Below are 21,207 nucleotides of genomic sequence, written 5' to 3' on the forward strand. Positions count from 1 at the left end.
TGAAAGTGCTTGTAGGAAATCATTCTGGTCTGATATAAGCAGTAAACATTTATCATCTCTGAAATCTGCTTATCTTGAATGCTAATTTTGTTTGTAGATTTCATTGCTAAATATAATTTTCAGATGGAATAAATCAAATTGGGAAGTGTAGAATTGTTGAATAATACATTCTACATATGCCCTCAAACTTGGCCAATGAACTATATCTTCCTCGACTATAGTTTTGTCACATCAAAAAGTCCATAATGCAAGGCCAAGGCTATTTTCATCTCTTGAGTCTTGAATTTATTAACAAGAGATGAAAGCACTTGGAAGAAAAAAGAGAGTATCTTCCAATAGGTAACTATTTTGTCACATCCTTGCTCGCCAGAATGTAGGTCCAATCCTACTTCATCTCTTGAGTCTGATGACGAAGAGATCAAGTACTTTGGAAGATAAAAGAGAGCATCTTTAAATAGATAACTATCATGTATGGAATAGGGTGGATATTCACCTTACTGTCCAGCCATTAATGCAACATGTGTTAGCTGAAATATTTGCATCTTGAATAATCTCTCTTCAATTGCTTAAATCCAATTAATTTAGCTGGCATATGATTTAAGATGTAGATCATTCTATTCAAGGCATCAACAGCCTTCGTCTATTTACTTTCTACTTAAAATTTCATTATGGGTAGTGTGGTTAAGTATGTCTTTGCAGGTTCAGTAATCTGGTCATTTTTTCTTGCTATATTTCTTGAGTTCTTCCAGATACATAGACTTCTTCAAGAAGATTTTTATTTTTCTTGTTTGCTAAATAAGACTACTTTCTTATTGTAGAAAAGAAAACAGTAAGTATCGGCCTTGCTGTATTTGTATTTATCTTTGCCATATAACCATGGTCCACCAAGATGAATTTTTTTAGCAGTCATAGGCACAATATTACGCCAATTATCATTCTTATAGCTACTATAGATATAGGAACTATAGCAGTCTGTGTGTTAACCCAAGTGATCTTTCTTTTTCGGGCCATACATGTGATAGGGCTTTGATTTTTAGACTATAGTAGCTTATGATATCACATTCATATAATATTTATAGTCCAGTATTTGTTACCAAACTTGTCAGTGCTCTATGCTAGATTGTGAAGAATAGCAATATGATGCCAGCCTTCCATTTTTTTTATACCTTCGGTATTGCTAAGAATTGCCCTACCACAATATTTGTCTCATGACTTTGATAGAGCTTGTTTCAGTGTCGCACTGGTCATTATTTAATTCGTCCGTGTAGCATGTATTCTCCAACCTTTGTTCGAAATTTCACCTTCTACTTAAAATTGCATTTTCGGGTAAGCATGTGTTTGCAGGATCAGTAATCCTAGTGGGTTTCCTTGGCACATTTGGGCTACTATCATATACTGTTGAACAAGAAAATAGCAAGTATTGTTGTTATGAATCTCTGCTGTATATCTTCCGAGAAGTGTCTAATTAGTCATAGGCACATTGTTACCCCACTTATCATCTTTATAGCTGTCATAGGTAATAGAAACAAACAAAAGCAGGGATTACTAGAATGTTTTTTTCCTTTTTTTGGTTGAACCCAAGTGCATGTGATTTGGGATTTTACGTGTAGACTAGCTTGTGATATCACTTTCATAGAACTGCCACAATCATTAATGTGCTTACAGAACTTGTGTGCAAAATAGCAGTTGGAAGCCAATCTTCCATCTTTAGTGCTGCTAATGGCTACAGAATTGTCCTCAGCTTAAAATGTGGGCATCCGGTCAAACTGCATGTGGTGATGTTAATGCAGGTGCAGAGGAAGGTGTTGGTTTTAACTATTAACAGAGTGTCCCAACAGGTTTTGTTTCCATGTCGACACGCCTGCGGGGGGAGATAACAGAATTATGGTTTTACGCGGCTTTATGAAGCTGCGGAAGCCTGATTCTGTTCTGGTATGACTTTGGTTGCTTCGTTTAGGTGTTGGTTGAAGTGGTAACTATGTCTGCCACAACTTAAAAAAAGATAAGTTGGAGAGGACAACATTTATTATTTGTGTATTTTAGAATGAAATATAAAGTTGTAATAATGGTCCGGGCAGATTTGTTTAAATATTGTGTTGGAACACACCACAACGTTTGTCTGTCGATTTGGAAGCCCAAACGGACAGTTTGACTATGATGGGCATTTGACCTGGCGGGTTTTGACCTGACCTAACTTGATCATGTCGATTTTTTAATTTGAAGATATAAGTTTGTATTGAACTATTTTTTTAAGGATAAAGTCGGGTCAGATTAGAGTTTAAGGCGAAAAACATGACCCAATTTGAAATAATATTATAATTATCTCTTATATATTGAGTGATGATTGCAACAATACTCCCCTCTTGATATATATATGAGTCGAGTCGAGTCAAGTGTTAGTTTTAACCTCAAAAATTGAGTTGGATTTCAGGTCAGGTGGGATCTTTTTAAACTCAGGTCGGATCGAGTCAGATGTAGGAAGAGGGATTTAATTTTTGGGTCATGTTTAGGTGAGTCAAAATTTTGACCTAACCCATGACCATCCCTAAGTATGACGATGGGCATCTTTAAGTTGGTGACGGAGAGTTTGTTTGATGATGGAAGGATTATGAAGAACACGTAGTTGTGAAGGAGCATGTGGACTTGGTTACTCAAACCCTATTCATACTCACTCAACCTTGACATTAACTAAAAATAATTCGGATACTCCATGACCTGGAGACAATAAGCAAATATGAGTAAGGTCACAAGGAATTTGAAAGCAACAAATCTCAAATACACCACGAGTTGAGCAATGTAAAAATATTAGCAAGTGCTGTTAACATTACAAAATTTAGACAAGAAATACACAAGTTCATCCACTCTTTAGTCTTCTTCAGCAGGACAGAATATCATTGGGCACTTTTATTTCTTGTCCCAAATTTCCTACATTTAACATTGAATAACACGAGCTTTCACGTGTGGATTAAAGATGGGCAAAGTGGGCAAATATACACAAACAAGGCAGGATAAAACACCGTTTTCCTTTAACAAGAGAGATGTAGATAGAAGGAAAATGGGTAGAGTAGCCATTAAAATCTATTCCCCTAAAAATATACTGTAAATGGAGAGTGTCAGGATGCATGTCACTCCCAATGGGTTATAAGTGCAGGGCACACACGACTAAATGCATGAGAAACATAAAGTGCACAAGAAGCATAGACTCGTGGCATTGATAGTCTCCTTCCTGTTGTAAGAAATACAAAGTAACTAAAACAAATGCAGCACTGAAAGTAAACTTCAGAAGGATTTGATTTATCAGAAGGATTTGATTTGCTCATTAAAAATTGCTAACACCGTTAAAAATTTTAGGATAAAATACACAAATGGTCCCCCGATTATAAGACATTGCTTTATTAAATCCCATGACTATTAAAAGATACAAAATAATCACCCGACTATTCATATGTTCCAAATTTGTCCTTTTCAGTTAAAAAATTAACGGTAATCTAAACTGGACGTTAACTTGCTTACTGGGATATGATAAAATTTGTTCATAGAATCTCAAACAACTATCATATCCCAATCAACATGTTAACGTACAATTCAGATGACTGTCAACTTTTTAACGGAAAATGACGAGTTTTGAACATATGAATAGTCGAGTGATCATTTTGTAACTTTTACTAGTCGAGGGACTCAACAAATGCCCTTAGTCGGGGATCATTCTATAACTTTTAATAATCAGGGATCATTTTGTAACTTTTAATAGTCGAGTATCATTTTGTAACTTTCAATAGTCGAGTATCATTTTGTAACTTTCAATAGTCGGGAACTTAACAAAGCATTACCCTATGGTCGGGGACCATTTGTGTATTCTACTTGGATGTGTCATGTTTACATAAGACATAAATAAATATAACTGGAGTTGTAGCATTTGAAACCAAAGGTTGGCACTTTTGAAACAAGGTAAGACTTCCTATGTATAAAATATTATGTGTATTCAATATTGAGCTCATGAGATAAAACCACCATTTCAACACATTTGAAATGGACAAACAAATCAAAATCATGCATAAGATTAATGCATACTACTCCAAATTCATTTCAAAATCCTATAAACATATCTATGTGTATTTATGTATTATTTATATCTTGGAAGTGAGCGTATCATTGTTGGATTGAAGCTACTGTCCTTAAGAGGCCAGAGGTAAAATACTACTACATACTCTATTAATGCGTAAAAATGGGAATATCCAGCAGATAGGAAAAGGAATTGAATTGAAATCAGAAATGCGCAGTGAAAGCTATAACAAGTTGAGATCTGATGAAATGAAGGACAATGAGTGAAAAATATCGATGAAGATAAAGAGAAAAAAGTAAATAAAGGTGAAATTGAATTAGAAAGAAAAGACAAGTACCAATTAGAAAACGAAAAAGAGATCAGTCGGAGGAAGAGAGGTTTTCCAGGATCTTTTTATCCCTTCTTTCCTTGGCGACGTCCCACATATCGTTTCCGATGTGCTTCGGCCGTTTGAGCTTCAGATTCGATCAAAGGAATTCAAACAAAATTGAAAGGAATGGATCCAAAATTTTGCAATTGAAATTAAAAGAGAAAAGAGGAAGGGACCAGGCCGTGATAAGCTGTGTGGATGAAATACTGAGCGTTGCCCATAACGCAGAGCATTCCAGCAATGATCCCGAGGGGAAGTGCCGCTTCCAAGCATATCCAAGCCATTCTCTCTTCTCTGCTTCTCCTTTTCTCAATCTCCGAATTCTCAGAGCGATGACTATAAAACAATTTACTAATTTAGTTCAGGCTTTTAGCCCAATCATCTTCACAATGGGCTTTTCAACTTCATTTCCATCACCTTTTTAACTTCGGGTTTGTTTCATGAATCATTAGAAAAAAGTTTAATTCACTCCACAATTATTTCTTGGTTGGATATATAAATTGGTTTCATTTGTTAATTTTACGGACAAAATTAAAATGATTGTGGATTGAAGTAGGAGCAGCTTATGTGGAAAGAAGAAGAAAGAGGTGTACTGCAAATCCAAAGAAATACCCTAAACCCTATAAGATATTACTAAAAATGGTAATCCCAATAACCCGGTTTTTTGAAATAAATAATGTATGTAAGAAAAAAATACCCGTCCTTAAAGTATGATTTTCATTCTAAATTAATCTTTAAATTTTTAAATATTTTAATTTCATCCCAAACTATATATATATATATATATATATATATATACTAATCATTTCCCTTGTTAATAAAATTTTTAACCCATGCTATATTATTATATTTAAAAAAAATAAATTTAGGTTAAACTATGGTTGAAACTAATTACATTTTTGGATCAAATTGGAAGATCTAAAAGTTTAGGGACCAAATTAAAATGAAGGTCAAAGTTTGGGGATGAAATTATAATGCTCAAAAGTTTAAGGAATAATATAAAATAAGAGTCATAGTTTAAGGACCAAAGTGAAACAAGGGTCGTAATGTTCGAAGACATATGATGCAATTAATTCAAAGAAATATGAAAAGTATAATTTGAGATAAAAATATATATATAGGTAATAGTTATAGTGGAGGATGAATTTATCATTCTAGCATAACAAGTTCTAAAAAAAAGTTATTATTTTAAAAAAATTATCATTCAAACCTATTGGAGGGTTATATTGGATTTTTTTTGTTTTGAAAAAATAGAACCTTAGGTACCTTTTATCTAATAATTATTATTGAAATTTATCGATTTAAAGCAACGAATTCGTTCTCCATTGTAATAATCACTCTAAATTATTTTCCCCTCTAACAACTGTGTTCTCCTAATTTTCTGATACCGCATAAATTATTCGCCTAAAAACCTCAACTATCCCTATGGATAGTGAGATAAAATAGGTCACTTTGCGTCACGCAGAAACTAATCTTATTTAAGATGAATATACTTTTTCTCTCATTTTGGTTTTCATATGTAATTTATCCTTAGTTAAATTTTTAATTGTGTATTAAATTAAAATATAAATATAAATATTGACACTTTAATCAATTTTAAATTTATAAATAAAAAATTTAATCATAATTTTAAAATTTACAAAAATAGTTAGGTGTCAAATTGCATACCAAAGCCAAATTCAAGGGCCAATTTGCAACCAACAAAAAGGTCATAGAAAAATTGTAACTCAAAGCCAAAGTTAAGGGTCAAGTCGTTAATTAAACCTAATGTTAAGGGTTAAATTACAACCAAAAACATTTAAGAGTCAAATTGTATATCAAAACTAAAGCCAATAGGCATAAGACACATTAACTCTTTTATTTATGATTTCCACTTGAAAGCTTGGATACAACATTATTTTTCGAATTCATCAAGTGGCTTCGATAATTAAAGAGGAATGTTATTCTCTTTAGAGATCCTGAGTCCGAGTAGTTGCGTTTGGAAAATTTGTGTTGTCAATAGTTAAGAAAGATTCTTAACATATATTATCTTGTAATCAACTCGACTATTAAAAAATACATTGATTTTCAATGTAACATTTCGGAAATTCTAGTGTCAATTTGATTCATATTCATATTTAAGTATTATTAAATATTATCAAATTTCCACATTAAATATTCTCTCAAAAAATATTATTAAATGTTAACTATTGAATCCATTATTATATTAATAAATCATGTTTAAAAAATGAGTTAAAAAATTAGTTCTGGAAAGGATATGGGAAATTTGAATTTAGATTAAATCCTCAAATTTTAAAGTTGTAATGGCAAAATGACAATTTTTACCAAAATAATGAAATTTGAACCGGATGATTTTTTTATAAGTTCGCATGCAATTGACATTTGAAAAATATCATATATTATATTAATGTGTTGGATAAAATAGAAGGAAAAGATGAAAAGGATGGTTATTAATTGAAATTGTTTTATTATTATTTTGTCTTTTGTATAAATGGGTAAAGGTGTGAAGAAATGTCATCTTCTTTCTCATTCTCCATACTTCCCGGTTTTGAAGAGAAAAACATTGAATTTTGGAGATTTGGAAATTAGTCAAAATGGATTCTTTCTTTTACAAATTAGTCCCTTCGTGAGTTGATAGTTGGATTAGTCGGCAAGTTTTGAGGTTTTGGAACAAAAAAATGATATTGTCTAAGGTCAAAAATAAGGGTAAACTTTGAGTTTTTGTTGATTTTTTATCAATTAAAATACATTTATCATATTTTTAGTTTAGTCCTTTTCTTAATTAAGGTTTGATTTGTGATTAAAAAGATTGAGAATAAAGAAAAGGTTAGGTTTTTGGGTTCATGAATAAAGATAAGAAATTCATGTTATCTAAGCTTAGTTTATGGTTTAGTTGAGTAAGAGGAAGCTTTAACATGGATTTTTAAGAAATTGTATAATTTTTTCGACTGTAAACTCTAAACTCGCCGCAATTTAACATTTTCGATTGTAATAAAATATGTTATAAATTATATAACTTTTTAAGTTAAAGAAGATAACATTTTAAGTTCAAAATTCGTATTAAATTAACCTTAAATTAAACAGTCGCACAATAAAATTACCCACGTAAATAAGATAATTTTGTTTATATTCCTTTTTGGTTTATGAGAATATTTTATTAGTGTTTATATGGAATTTGACAAAAAAGCATGTGAATGCCACATTGGAGATTAACAATTGAACATGCTAATTTTTGTTCTAAAAATCAGTTTGACATGAAATTTATTTGATATTTAAAATTTGCTCAAATGAGTTAATTAAAATTTTGGCATGTTTTGGTCATGTAAATAAACATTTTGAGCTAGAATAACATGTAAATGGTTTTTTTTTTAAGAATTATAGGCTCAGTTTTTCTGTAAAGATAAATTTGATATTTTGGATAAGTCTCTAAATAATTTTTCATGATTAAGTTTGATGGAAATTAGTTAACACGTGGTTTCGGGTTTCAGTGGTTAAAGAGAGTGTTGTTCTCCTATGAGGTCCTAAGTTTGAGTAGTTGCGTCTGTAGGGACTGAGTTATAAATGACTGAAAAAGATTATGAATAGATATTACATTTAATCACTCTCTAACTATTATTGTTTCGATATCATAAAAAACATGTATTGATACTCATATGATGAAATTGCCAAAAATTCCATAGTACCTAAATCCAATACAAATAGTGTTTAAGATTCTATTGAACAATTTCAATGATAGAGAAAGTGTTGTTCTCTTTAGAAGTTTTGAATTTGAATATTTACGTATGTTAATAACTAACTAAATAAATAAATGTCGATACCCTCTATTTAATTGTTTAAGTTTTTATATGAGTTTTTTATACTATTAGTAAATTATAGATCTAGTCATGATATTTTAATTTGGTTATTTTTAACCTTTATACTTTTTAAAAGTTTGAGATTTCAAACCTAACTCAAATAGAAAACGCTAGGTATGTTAAGTTAAATCATATTATTAGTCAATGTATTGTGTATAAATTGTAGATTCGATTATCATTCTTCAATTCAATCAAGATTAAAAACAATTCAAAAAAACCTAATGATTAAATTGAATAAATTAAAATATAATAACTCAATATATAACATATAGTTAATACAAGGAGTAATGAGAGGGTTTGACCTAAAGAAAAAGAAAGGAAACAACAGAAGGTATCCGAGGAGAGCAGTGGGCAGCTAAGATTGCGTTGGCATTTGGCATTGCCAACAATCACTATAATTCCCCTGTTGGCCTCTTCCTTCTCCGTGGGGTTCTCTCATCTCACTAACCTATGCATGATCAACACGTGTCTACTCCTTGACTTCAGTGCATCCGTCCACACCCTCCAAGTTCCCCCACCCACCACATCAGCAGTAATAGTAAAATAAACACGGTCTATTCTCCCGCACCTCTTCCTATTAATAATGCAAAATTTTTAATTCTCAAAATTACACTAACTTTTATCACATATTTTGAAAAACTTCTTTCAAAAAGTATCGGGAAAATGGTTGAGATGTGTGGTGGGGAAAAAATCCCAATATAAGTCATATTTGGAATTATTTTTTCAATTAGGGTGAAATCTACAATAACAACACAAATACTCTATGATTGCTTGGTGTCTTCAGGTCAAACGTAAAGACTCCAGGCGTAAAGACTCCAAGAGTGCACGGCGTCTTCAGGCCGGGGAGAGACGCGTGGAGTGCACGACTTCTTCAGTTAATGCAAAAGCCATCGGGAATACGCGACGTCTTCAGCTTTACTTCAACTACAATACTGACTCTGAAGCAAAGTTGTTGCATGGCGTGGGGAATGTAACATCCTCAATTACGGGTTAGTGACCAAATTGTGAGATTTTAAAATTCAGTGACCAAACTAGATAAATTGAAAAGTTTAGGGATAAAATTGAAATATTTTATGTATGATGGTTTAGCAAAGAATGAGGAATTAAAAGGGAAAATGGGTCATTGAGCAAGAGAAGTAATTAAATAATTGTTGTGGGTATTTTATAATCCACGTGGAACATATTTGGAGGATAAGAAAGTTTCCATACATTTCTTCTTTTCTCTCTTCTCTTCCAACCGTGAAGCCCTAAGCTAAGGTGAGTTAGTTTCTTTTGGTTAATTATTGAGATTAAGGTATAGCCTTGATTAAGGAAGCATTAGGAAAGTGTATGAAATCAAAAAGAGGAATAGAAACTCAAAGAGTTGTCAGTTATGGATGATTGAATGTAAGAAGTGGATAAGTGAAAATTTGAATAAGAAGATTTAAATGAATTTAGGAGCTGAATTTGACTTTGTCATAGGTGTGAATAAGAAATAATAAGTGTTCGAACTAAGTTTGGATTACATGAAAAACATAGTAAATTTCTTAGTTTCAAGAATTGGAATGAGATGTTTAAGTTTATAAGGTGTTAAGAAGATAAATGATAGTTAAAATGGTTGTAGTTGAGTTTGGTGGTATGAAAGGGGCTTTAAATATGGAAATTTGGTGAAGTGTTGATAATTTTTCGGGTGAAAAGAGCATGTTCTGGGCAAGGGGTACTAGTACCCTATGAACAGGTATCGATACCCTAAGACCAATTTAGATGAACATCTTCATGAGGTATCGATACCTAAAGAGTAGTATCGACACCATAGGTATCGATATCAGCAGGCAGGTATCAATACCTGAAAACATCGAATTTAATTTGGGTACTGATACCCAAGTAGGGTATCGATACCATTTTAAAGGGAAGTATCGGTACCGTACATAGGGGTACCGTACCACTTAAGGGGAAAAATGGAATTATGTTCATTAAAGAGTTAAGGATCGAGTTATAATGTTTAGACTTCTGATAATTGTCTTGGAAATTATATTTATGTAGATACTGAGCTTAAACGAGTTCAGAACAATTGGCAAGTAAGATCGATCAAGGGAAAGAAAAAGAGATATAAGTGAGTGCATATGCATAGCATGATTATAATATCATATTAAACTTTAGACTTGTGATAAGTCTAGTTCCAATACCACTAGCACATGTTTGCATTCCATAATATGATACATGATATGAATTCATATTATATGCATTATATGATAAGGATCTATATGATTATGCATGAGAAAGTTACATAAGTGATGTGATAAAAGGTAAGACATGATATATCTATGAGATATAAACTACGAAATGTAAAAGCCCATGTTATGTAGATGATAGTTATAGGTATAATTGGCATGCCAAGAGTCGAGGGTCTACGCGGTCCTTCAGGACATATATGTTTCCTTTAGAACATCTGTGAGGTCCTTTGAGACACATAATTAGTCCTTGGAATATGTATATGATTCTTAAGGAATTTATATGTGGACCTTATGGACATTTTATATGGCATTTCGGTGCATTTCTACGCGGCACTTCGGTGCAATTCTACGTGGCACTTCGGTGCATTTATACGAGCTGTGGTGACAACATATTGTATATCCTCACTGTACTCATATACCTTAGGTTCTCAGTATTGTATCATGGGCTAATGAAATTATTAATATGAATACTTGATTATTAAATCGATAAGCTTAAGTGTAAAATGCATGGTTATGTAAATTACATTAAGTAAATATATGATTTCATGGTACTTTATCTCATTATGGCATTATCATTATATTTTATTATTATTATTTATTTATTATTATTATTATTATGCCTCACTAAGTCGATGACTTAGCGTGTGAGTGTTTCACACGTAAGATTTGAGAAGCTAGTTGAGCAGGGATAAACAATGAAGATAACATCACTTTTGCAGACACCAGATCAAAAACAACTTAAACAGTAGGTTATTTTGTTATGTAAATTTATGTTGGCATGTAATCCAAGGTTTAAGTTGTATATGCTCTGAGCATTTTGTGAACCTTGTATAAACCTATGTATAATATCATATTTTCTTAATATAAGTCCAAATATTCTATTATTTCATATAAGTATATTGTTTTAAAAAGTCAATATGACATCTCTGACTCGTATCTGGGTCGGGTACTGGTTGGGGGTGTTACATTTAATAGTATCAGAGCTATGGTTTAGCTGATTCTAGGCATAAACCAGAGTTCATCGTGTCTTTATATGAATACATGCCAACATCTAGTGAGAACTTCTGATCTGATATAGTAATAAGTATGTTGTCTTGCTAATAGAATGATATATTTATTTATTAGATGTCTGGACATAGTAGCTCCCAAAGTGAAGCGGGAGAGGATATGTCAGCTGAAAGTAGTAATTCACCTGCCTTGGCCATGCAAGGTGAATGATAGGCATCTCAGGGAGTGTCTGTGCAAGATCAGGACACCTTCTTTAGGACATTGTACGCTATTCTGACGCGTCTCCAACCTCTTGCTCCGTCAACCCAAAGAATGAATGTAGCGAAAGAGTTGAGAGGTTTGGGAGCTTCTAAATTTAAGGGAAACCGACGAAGGTCCGGTTGCGGTGGTTCTTTGGCTAAATGATTTGAAAATCATGATGGATAGTCTCCACTTCCCTGACTTGGAGAAGTTGGAAGGAGTTGTGTCTTTGTTAAGGGGACAAGCTAGAATATGGTGGACAAATGTCACCATGAGGATGTCAAGTGATCAATTGACTTAGTCTCTGTTCTTGGAAGAGTTTAAGCACAAATATATTGGAAATCAATTCATCAGGCAAATGAAGCATGAGATTATGAACTTGAAGCAGATGAATCGCTCCGTATATGAATATGAGTGCGAGTTCAATAAGTTGAGTCGGTTTACAGCTAAGCTTGTTCCTATAGAAAAAGATGCTTGTGAATGGTTTGAGGAGGGCTTGCGCCCTAGACTGAAGGAAATGCTGATAGTACTGAACTTGTCCTCATTCCAGGAAGTGTTAAATCATGCAAAAGCTCTTGAGAGAGCTCATAATAAATGATTTGGGGATCAAAGAGTTCAGACATCCAAAAGAATGGGTGCTTCTTCAAGCTCAGCACTATTAAAAAGAGGAAGAGATTCGGGATTTCGACCTCAGGTTAGATCTAAATCAGTTGCATCTTGTAACACCCATAACCCGTAGACATCTAAGAATACGAGCCATAGATGTCACATCAAACTGACTAACGATTACTATTCATAGTTACTTAATTTTTTTTAACATTCCTAGTTTTAACTTTTTATCAACTATTTTTATCTACTTAAATTCCATACCATTTTAAAACATACTATTTTATTTACTATATAATTTTAGGCATATTAAAATATTGATAAGCTAATCTAGTAAAATTAAATAGTCTTAATTTATTACCAACCATTTAGTCAAAATTGATAAAGCATACTGATAACATAAATATACATGCCACTACTAGTCAAAAGAAAATTCAACGATGTCAACGATGTCTTACTGATATTGGTATTATAGATGATCTGCACATGATGCTGGAAGGCTTCTCATAAAACGTCGTATCTTAATCAGACCCTATGCATAAAAATTATCACGCACTAAGTATAACTTAGTGAGACAATAATACTAAAGGTGAGAACAAATAAATAAAGTATCAAAATATATATAACTTTATTTTAAAATAAAATAAACAAACTTTCAGAATTTCAAACCAGATATCTCATGCTGAACTTTATCAGAAACCTGAAAAGAATCATATGATGATTTTCACAAAATCATAATAAATTAGATCAGACAGAATAATCAGTCCATATTCTTTTGTAATCAGACACTTTTCAGAACTTTCATATTTCATTTTTTATAGCCCAAAGTATATTTTAAGAGAATATAAGGTACATAATTCAGACGAGTGTGCGCAATACATATCTCAGATCATAAGAGTCGGAACAGATAATCACACACAATGCTATCACATCATAAATAACAATATGCACACAAAGTGCATTCAGATCAGAATATATATACTATTGTAGACTCCGGTACACCACATTATATCAGAATCAAAGAAGATAATCACTCTACATCATGGCATACCAATTGTACTTTTAACTCTCAATATAACATACTGTGGGCTTTCAGTCCATTTCGTAATCATTTGATAAAAATCATATCAGAATCAGAAATATATTTAATTCACATTCATAAAACATGACATGGGTAGTTAATACCCAAAATAATTCAAATAACATTTCTAAAATCATCGAGAAAATATTTCGTCATTAACAATAAATATCTTTCTTTAAAATCATTATAAAAATAATTCATGTGAATACCTTTTTCAGAAAATATCATATAAAAACGTATTGTGTAATTTCATACCCAAAATAATCATAAATCCTTTATATGTCATTATGAAAATATTCAATGATTAAAATAAAATTATACTTTTAAAAGATAATATGAGGTTGACTTATCGCAAGTCTTCCTCAATCAAAATAATTAAATAAATAAACTGTACTCACATCTGCCTCATTACAGAACTAGTATATAATAATCCTAGTCACGAGCTTTGTCATTTCCTTTCAAATCGTTTGGATTGCTAGATTTATTGTAGTCTTATTAGTGGAGTCTCACGACAGCAAGGAGGATGAAGAAACTAAAATTTTCTTCAATTTACTAGAACTTATCCCATAATACACATGTCATTATCTAATATAAATAAATTTTAAATTCATTTAATATACTTTACCATGTTGCCCTTAATAAAACTTAACAATTTCATTCATGCCACTCCATGACATCATCCCTTACATCATCAAATCCATAAAGAAAATATCTTAATTATGATTTTATACTTCTATCCTTTAAATTTTTGAAAATTATAATTTAGTCACCTAATTCCAAAATTTTAGCTTAACATGGAAAATCGACCTTAATTCTATTGACCCATGTTAAATTTCACTTTTATAAAATATATAAATAATACTTCCAACCTTTATCTAGCATGGTTCACATTTTCGTGAAATTTTGATTCGATTTGATTATCCGATTTTAATATCGAACTTTACTTCTTTATAGCTTTTAACACAATTCTTGTACCAAAAATATGTGTAGATACTCGATTTGTCCGGGGTTATGTCGGAGCAGACTCGAAGCCATGGCAACCTAACCCAACCCCAAGCCAGTTGAAGGCCCAATTTAAACCCAACAATCTAACAGGGTATTTACCAGTTCACGTGAGGATTCCCTACAACAATTGGAATTTATTTTAGCCATGTATGATAACTGGTAAGTTATCAGAAGTTACCAATAAGACCGGGTCCATGATTTTGAATAGATAGAAAGAAACTGTAAATGAGGTGGGGGTCGGTTATTATTAGAAATTAACCTCCAGAAACCAGGGGGACATGGCATAACAAGGAAAAAAAGGAGAAAAAATGGTAACGGGGGTTTTGCTCGGAGGATCGAAAGAAAAATAGTGTAAAACAAAGACCTTTGCCCTTCATGAATGAGAACGAGAAGCATTTCAAAAAAAAGATTGGAGCATATTTCATTCCTTTTTTCCACTGATCATTTACTGAATATAGTCTAGGTATTTTGTTTTCCTACTTGAAATTTCCGTCGTTCGTGAATTCATTAGAGGATATCATCGTTCACGGCAACGAATTCCAACAGTATACAAGCAGGTTCATTTCTTTTTTTTCATTCCAAGAAATACTAAACAAAATCGTATGCTCATCTTCTTTCCCAAATGAATAGAGTGATAAAGAGATAAGTTAATTTCGTTTTTACTTGTTTCCTGTTTGGAGGTTGTTTAACTTGCTCAGTCGTCGTCGGTGCCCGGGGATAGTCTGGTTGATGTTCTGGGTTCGGTATGGCGCTTGTTCAAGGTTTTTTTTTGTGGTTGGGCTTTGGATCGAAGCATTTAGAAGTGTTTGTTAGGGAGATTTAACTCTTGTTCTAGGTCTAAGCGGGTAGATCGACGAGGTTAGGTGGTCGTTCGTTTTGGTTGAGGGCTAGAGCAGGAGGAGGTGTCTAGGCTCGCTAAGTTGGTTCGGGTCCTTCGTCGTAGGTGACTACCACGGTGGTGGTCGGGAAGGTGAATCGTGCTCATATAGGGTATTTAGGGGCGTCAACGGTGAGATATTTCCTCAGGTTTGTGGTCTAGGGGGAGAGATGAGGAGTGGGGTCTGGTTTCGGGCCTCATTAGCGTGGCGGAGTTAAGCGGTTGGCGGCCATGGTGGCTAGGGTCTTACGCTCGAGGAGAGTTGAAGAGAGGATGAAGACGAGGGTAGAGAGGTGAGAAATGGTTTTAGGGTAAGCATTTTACCCTAATGGTCGTATATATTCTGTTGCTAAAACGGCGACGTTTCGGGGTTATACGAAACGACAGTGTTTCATCGACTTGGTCACCCGGGTTTTGGGAATAAGGTTATTCGCGTGTGAGGTCCATTAGTATTAATCGAGATTTTCATTTATTTTATTTTGTCTCTTTAGTTTATATGTGTTTCATTTTGATACCCAGTATTAGTGTATTTAAGTTTGCTATTTTTTAAGACATTTAACCTTCATATTTTTGCATGTCGTATTTTAGTCATTAAATCGAATGTTTCTATTTTTCTAATTTTGTATCTTTGTTTTGTGTGTATATAATTTTGGTACCAAGTTAGGGTATATAAGTTTTTCTGTTTTAGACATTTGACTTTCGATTTGCGCATGTTGCGTTTTAGTCCTAGGGTTGTGTTGTTTTAAGTTTCTGTGCTATTGCGTATTCTGCATAGTATTTTATTAGTTTACATTTTAGTCCTTAAATGGTCGTTTTCGTATTCCTGATTTTGTCTCTATGTTTTGCCCCATTTAATCTTCGTCCTAAAGTGTTTATTGTACTTAGTTTCTATTTTTTAGACATTGGACTTTAAATGTTTTGCATGTTCTATTTTAGTCCATTTTGTGTGTTTAATCGAATTTTGCAATGATTGTGATTCTGGCTCATTACTTTAAAAAGTTTCTATTTTGACCCCATTATTTATTCAAGTTAATTTCTTGTATTTTTACGTTTGGTATGTAATTATGTTAATATTTTATTTTCGTCCATAGATTTAAATTTTAAATACTTTAGTCATAATTTAGACTTTTTAGATTAATTCTTTAAATTTAAATTTATTTTAATATAGTCCATTCTTAGATTTGTTTTTAAGTTAGTTGTTTATATCTACTTTGCATGTTATGCGAATGATTTATGGTGACCCATATGCCATCATTCTTTGTATGATTTGTATGATAGCCTCACTTGCATAACTCGACATATTCATAATCGAATTAAGGGTAATACACTTTTAATTTAAAATTGTTTTAAGTGGGCAGTCATAACTGATTTGAGGTCCGCTTTTAATGATTTTAAAATAAAAGTGTATCCCGAAAGTGAATCCAAAAAAAATTGATTCATCACTTAAAATTTGGGAACGAGAGAAAAAGAAATGTTCGTTTATTTAAATATATCGAGAAAAGGTTGTTATATCTTTAAGATCTGGTCTCGATATTTGTAAATAATTGAACATTCTTTATCTTTCTAAAATGACTTGGTAATTTTAATTTAATTTGCTTGAGTGTTTTTGAACGTTTTAAATTTATATTTTTTTTATGGGATCAAAAATCAAAATAAATTCGAATTTGTAAAGTTCATTGTAAAGACGTTAATTAATCGACTAGGTACCGATTTAGGGCGTTGTGGGGGTGCTAATCCTTCCCCACACGTAACCGACTCTCGAACTCGGATTTTGGTAACGCAGACTTCAATTTGTTGTTTTAATTAAAATTAGTTTTTATTTAAAATGACAAAGCATTTTTGGGTGCCCAATCACACCCTAGTCAAAGATTGGTGGCGACTCTTCAAACCGTATTTTTCGATCGTAAAGGAAATTCAAAATTTTTCGAAACGAGAGGTTTTTTAAATCGCATTTGTTTTTAAATTAAAAAGTGACAATTAAGAATTAATGTGGTTTTCAAAATCTCACCTTTTTTCACCTTTAAGAAAAAAATCGTTTCGACAATATGATTCCCACTAAAATCTCTGTTTTAATCCAAAATTTTCATTTACAGGCTAAAATACATAACTTTTAAAAATTATAATTTGGTCCCTAAACTTTTTAAAGTTTATACTTTAGCCTTTAAACTTTCAAAACTTACATTTTAGTCATACATTTTCTGCTAGAGGGGCAAGTCAAACGAGAGCTAGACAGACACAGTCAGTGGATACCATTTGGAGTAACTAATACACCTGCTACTTTCATGGATCTCATGAATAGGATATTTTAACCCTATTTAGACCAGTTCGTAGTTATCTTTATTGATGACATACTGGTGTACTCGAAATCCAATGAAGAGCATAGTACACATTTGAGGATAGTTTTGCAAATTTTAAGATATAAGAAGTTTTATGCCAAATTGTCCAAATATGAGTTTTGGCTAAATGAAGTGATTTTTCTGGGGCATGTAATCTCTGCGGAGAGGATTGGGGTGGATCCATAAAAGATAAAGGCTATTCTAGAATGGGATGTTCCAAAGACTGTGTCTGAAGTTCAGAGTTTTCTTGGGCTTGCAGGTTATTATCAAAGATTTGTTAAGAATTTTTCGATGATAGTTCTACCTTTAACCAAGTTGATGAGAAAGAATGTACCATTTGTTTGGACTTCGGAGTGTCAAGAAATTTTTGAAGCGTTAAAGAGAATTTTGACAAAAACTCCGGTATTGGTCCAACCAAAATCTAGCAAGAATTTTGTGGTTTTCAATTACGCGTCCCATAATGGGTTGGGATGTGTATTAATGCAAGAAGGGAAAGTGGTAGCGTATGCATCGAGAGAGTTGAAACCACATGAAAAGAATTATCCAACTTATGATTTAGAAATGGTTGCAGTAGTGTTCGCTCTCAAGATTTGGCGTCACTACATGTATGTAGAACGTTGTTATTTATATACAGATCATAAGAGCTTGAAGTATCTGATGACTCAAAAAGAGCTTAATTTGAGGCAGAGAAGATGGGTGGAGTTCTTAAAGGATTATGATGTAAAATTGATTTTCATCCTGGAAAATCTAACGTGGTAGCATATACTTTAAGTAAAAAAACGTTTGTAGCCTTACGAGCTATGGACGCAAGGTTATATTTAACTGAAGATGGTGCTCTATGTGCAGAGTTAAAGCTTGCACCAGTGTGGTTAAATCGAATTGGAAAATTACAAATTAAAGATGTATTGTGTTTGAAAAGAGTAGAGCAAGTAAGAATTGAGAGAATAACGATTTTGAGGTTAAGTCGGATGAAAATTTGTATTATAAAGGAAGAATTGTGATACCAGATGATGCGTAATTAAAGAAAGATCTATTGAAAGAGGCTCATTGCAATCCATTGACGATACACCTAGGTGGAACCAAGATGTATATGGATTTGAAGGATCGATATTGGTGGCCAATGATGAAAAGCAGTATCATCGAGTTTGTGTCTAAGTGTTTGTATGTCAACAAGTCAAAGCCAAGCATCAAGTTCCGTCAAGATTATTGTAACAACTTTTCATTCCTCAATAGAAGTGGGAAAATTTGATGATGGATTTTGTTTCGGGGTTACTTCTGACTCCGAACAAAAGAGATTCAATTTGGGTGATAGTTGATCGTTTGACTAAGTTAGCACATTTCCTCCCTGTAAGAACCGATTTTTCTATGGAAAAGTATGTTGAGTTGTACATCAAAGAAATTATTTGATTACATGGTGTGCACGTCTCAATAGTTTCAGACCGAGATCCTCGATTCACTTCGAGATTTTAGAAATCCCTGCATGGAGCGTTGGGAACTCGCCTAAACTTTAGTACGACTTTTCACCCTCAGACTGACGGACAATCAGAGCGGACCATTCAAATATTAGAGGATATATTGAGAGCATGTATAATGGAGTTCAAAGGATCATGGGAGAAGTATTTACCTCTGGCAGAGTTTGCTTACAACAATAGTTACCAGTCCAATATCAAGATGGTACCCTATGAGGCGTTATATGGGAGGAAATGTCGTACGCCATTAAACTGGTATGAGCTTAAAGATCGAAGTGTTCTTGGTCCAGATTTGATTCAAGATGTGGAAGAAAAAGTTCGAGAAATTCAACATAATCTCAAAGTGGCATTTGACAGGCAAAAGTCATATTCTGATCTTAAGAGGAAAGAAATTGAATTTAAAGTTGGAGATAAAGATTTCTTGAAAGCATCTCCTTGGAAGAAAGTATTAAGGTTTGGTCGGAAGGGAAAATTGAGAAAATTCATAATATCTTCCATGTATCCATGTTGCGGAAATATAGATCTGATCCCTCCCATATCGTTGCACCGGAACAAATAGAAGTCCAACCTGATTTGACTTATGAAGAAGAACCAATGCAAATATTAGCTTATGAAGTCAAGTAGTTGAGGAATAAAAAGGTTCCGTTGGTCAAAGTTCTATGGAGAAATCACAAAGTAGAGGAAGCAACGTGGGAACGTGAAGAGGATATACGACATCAGTACCCTCATCTATATATGCAATAAAAATTCGAGGACAAATTTTCTTAAGGGGGAGATATGTAACATCCTCAATACCGGGTTAGTGACTAAATTATGAGATTTTAAAATTTAATAACCAAACTAGATAAATTGAAAAGTTCAAGGACTTAATTGAAATATTTTATGTAGGATGATTTAACAAAGAATGAGGAATTAAAAGGGAAAATGGGTTATTGAGCAAGAGAAATAATTAAATAATTGTTGTGGGTATTTTATAATCCATGTGGAACATATTTGGGGATAAGAAAGTTTCCAGACATTTCTTCTTTTCTCTCTTCTCCTCCAACCGTGAAGTCCTAAGCTAAGGTGAGTTAGTTTCCTTTGGTTAATTAAGGTGAGTTAGTTTTCTTTGGTTAATTATTGAGATTAAGGTATAACCTTGATTAAGGAAGCATTAGGAAAGTGTATGAAATCAAAAAGGGGCATAGAAACTCAAAGATTTGTCAGTTATGGATGATTGAATGTAAGAAATAGATAAGTGAATATTTGAATAAGAAGATTTAAATGAATTTAGGAGCTGCATTTGACTTGTAATAAGTGTGAATAAGAAATAATAAGTGCTAGAAATAAGTTTATATTACATGGAAAACTTAGTAAATTAGTTTCAAGAATTGGAATGAGATGTTTAAGTTTATAAGGTGTTAAGAAAATAAATGATAGTTAAAATGGTTGTAGTTGAGTTTGGTGGTATGAAAGGGGCTTTAAATATGGAAATTTGGTGAAGTGTTGATATTATTTCAGGTGAAAAGAGCCTGTTCTGAGCAAGGGGTACCGGTACCCTATGAACAGGTACCGATACCCTTAGACCAATTTAGATAAACATCTTCATGAGGTATCGATACCTAAAGGAGTAGTATCGATACCATATGTATCGATACCGACAGGCATGCATCAATACCTGAAAACATCGAATCTAATTTGGGTACTGATATCCAAGTAGGGTATCGATACCATTCTAAAGGGAAGTATCGGTACTGTACATAGGGGTACCGATACCACTTAAGGAAAAATAGAATTATGTTCATTAAAGAGTTAAGAATCGAGTTATAATGTTTAGACTTCTGATAATTGTCTTGGAAATTATATTTATGTAGATACTGAGCCTAAACGAGTTCCAAAACAATTGGCAAGTAATATCGATCGAAGGAAAGACAAAGAGATATAGGTGAGTGCATATGCATAGCATGATTATAATAGAATATTAAACTTTAGACTTGTGATAAGTCTAGTTCAAATACCACTAGCACATGTTTGCATTCCATAATATGATACATGATATGAATTCATATTATATGAATTATATGATAAGGATCTATATGATTATGT

This window comes from Hibiscus syriacus, unplaced genomic scaffold, assembly GCF_006381635.1.
Source record: "Hibiscus syriacus cultivar Baekdansim isolate YM2019G1 unplaced genomic scaffold, ASM638163v2 tig00016879_pilon, whole genome shotgun sequence".
Taxonomy (NCBI): Eukaryota; Viridiplantae; Streptophyta; class Magnoliopsida; order Malvales; family Malvaceae; genus Hibiscus; species Hibiscus syriacus.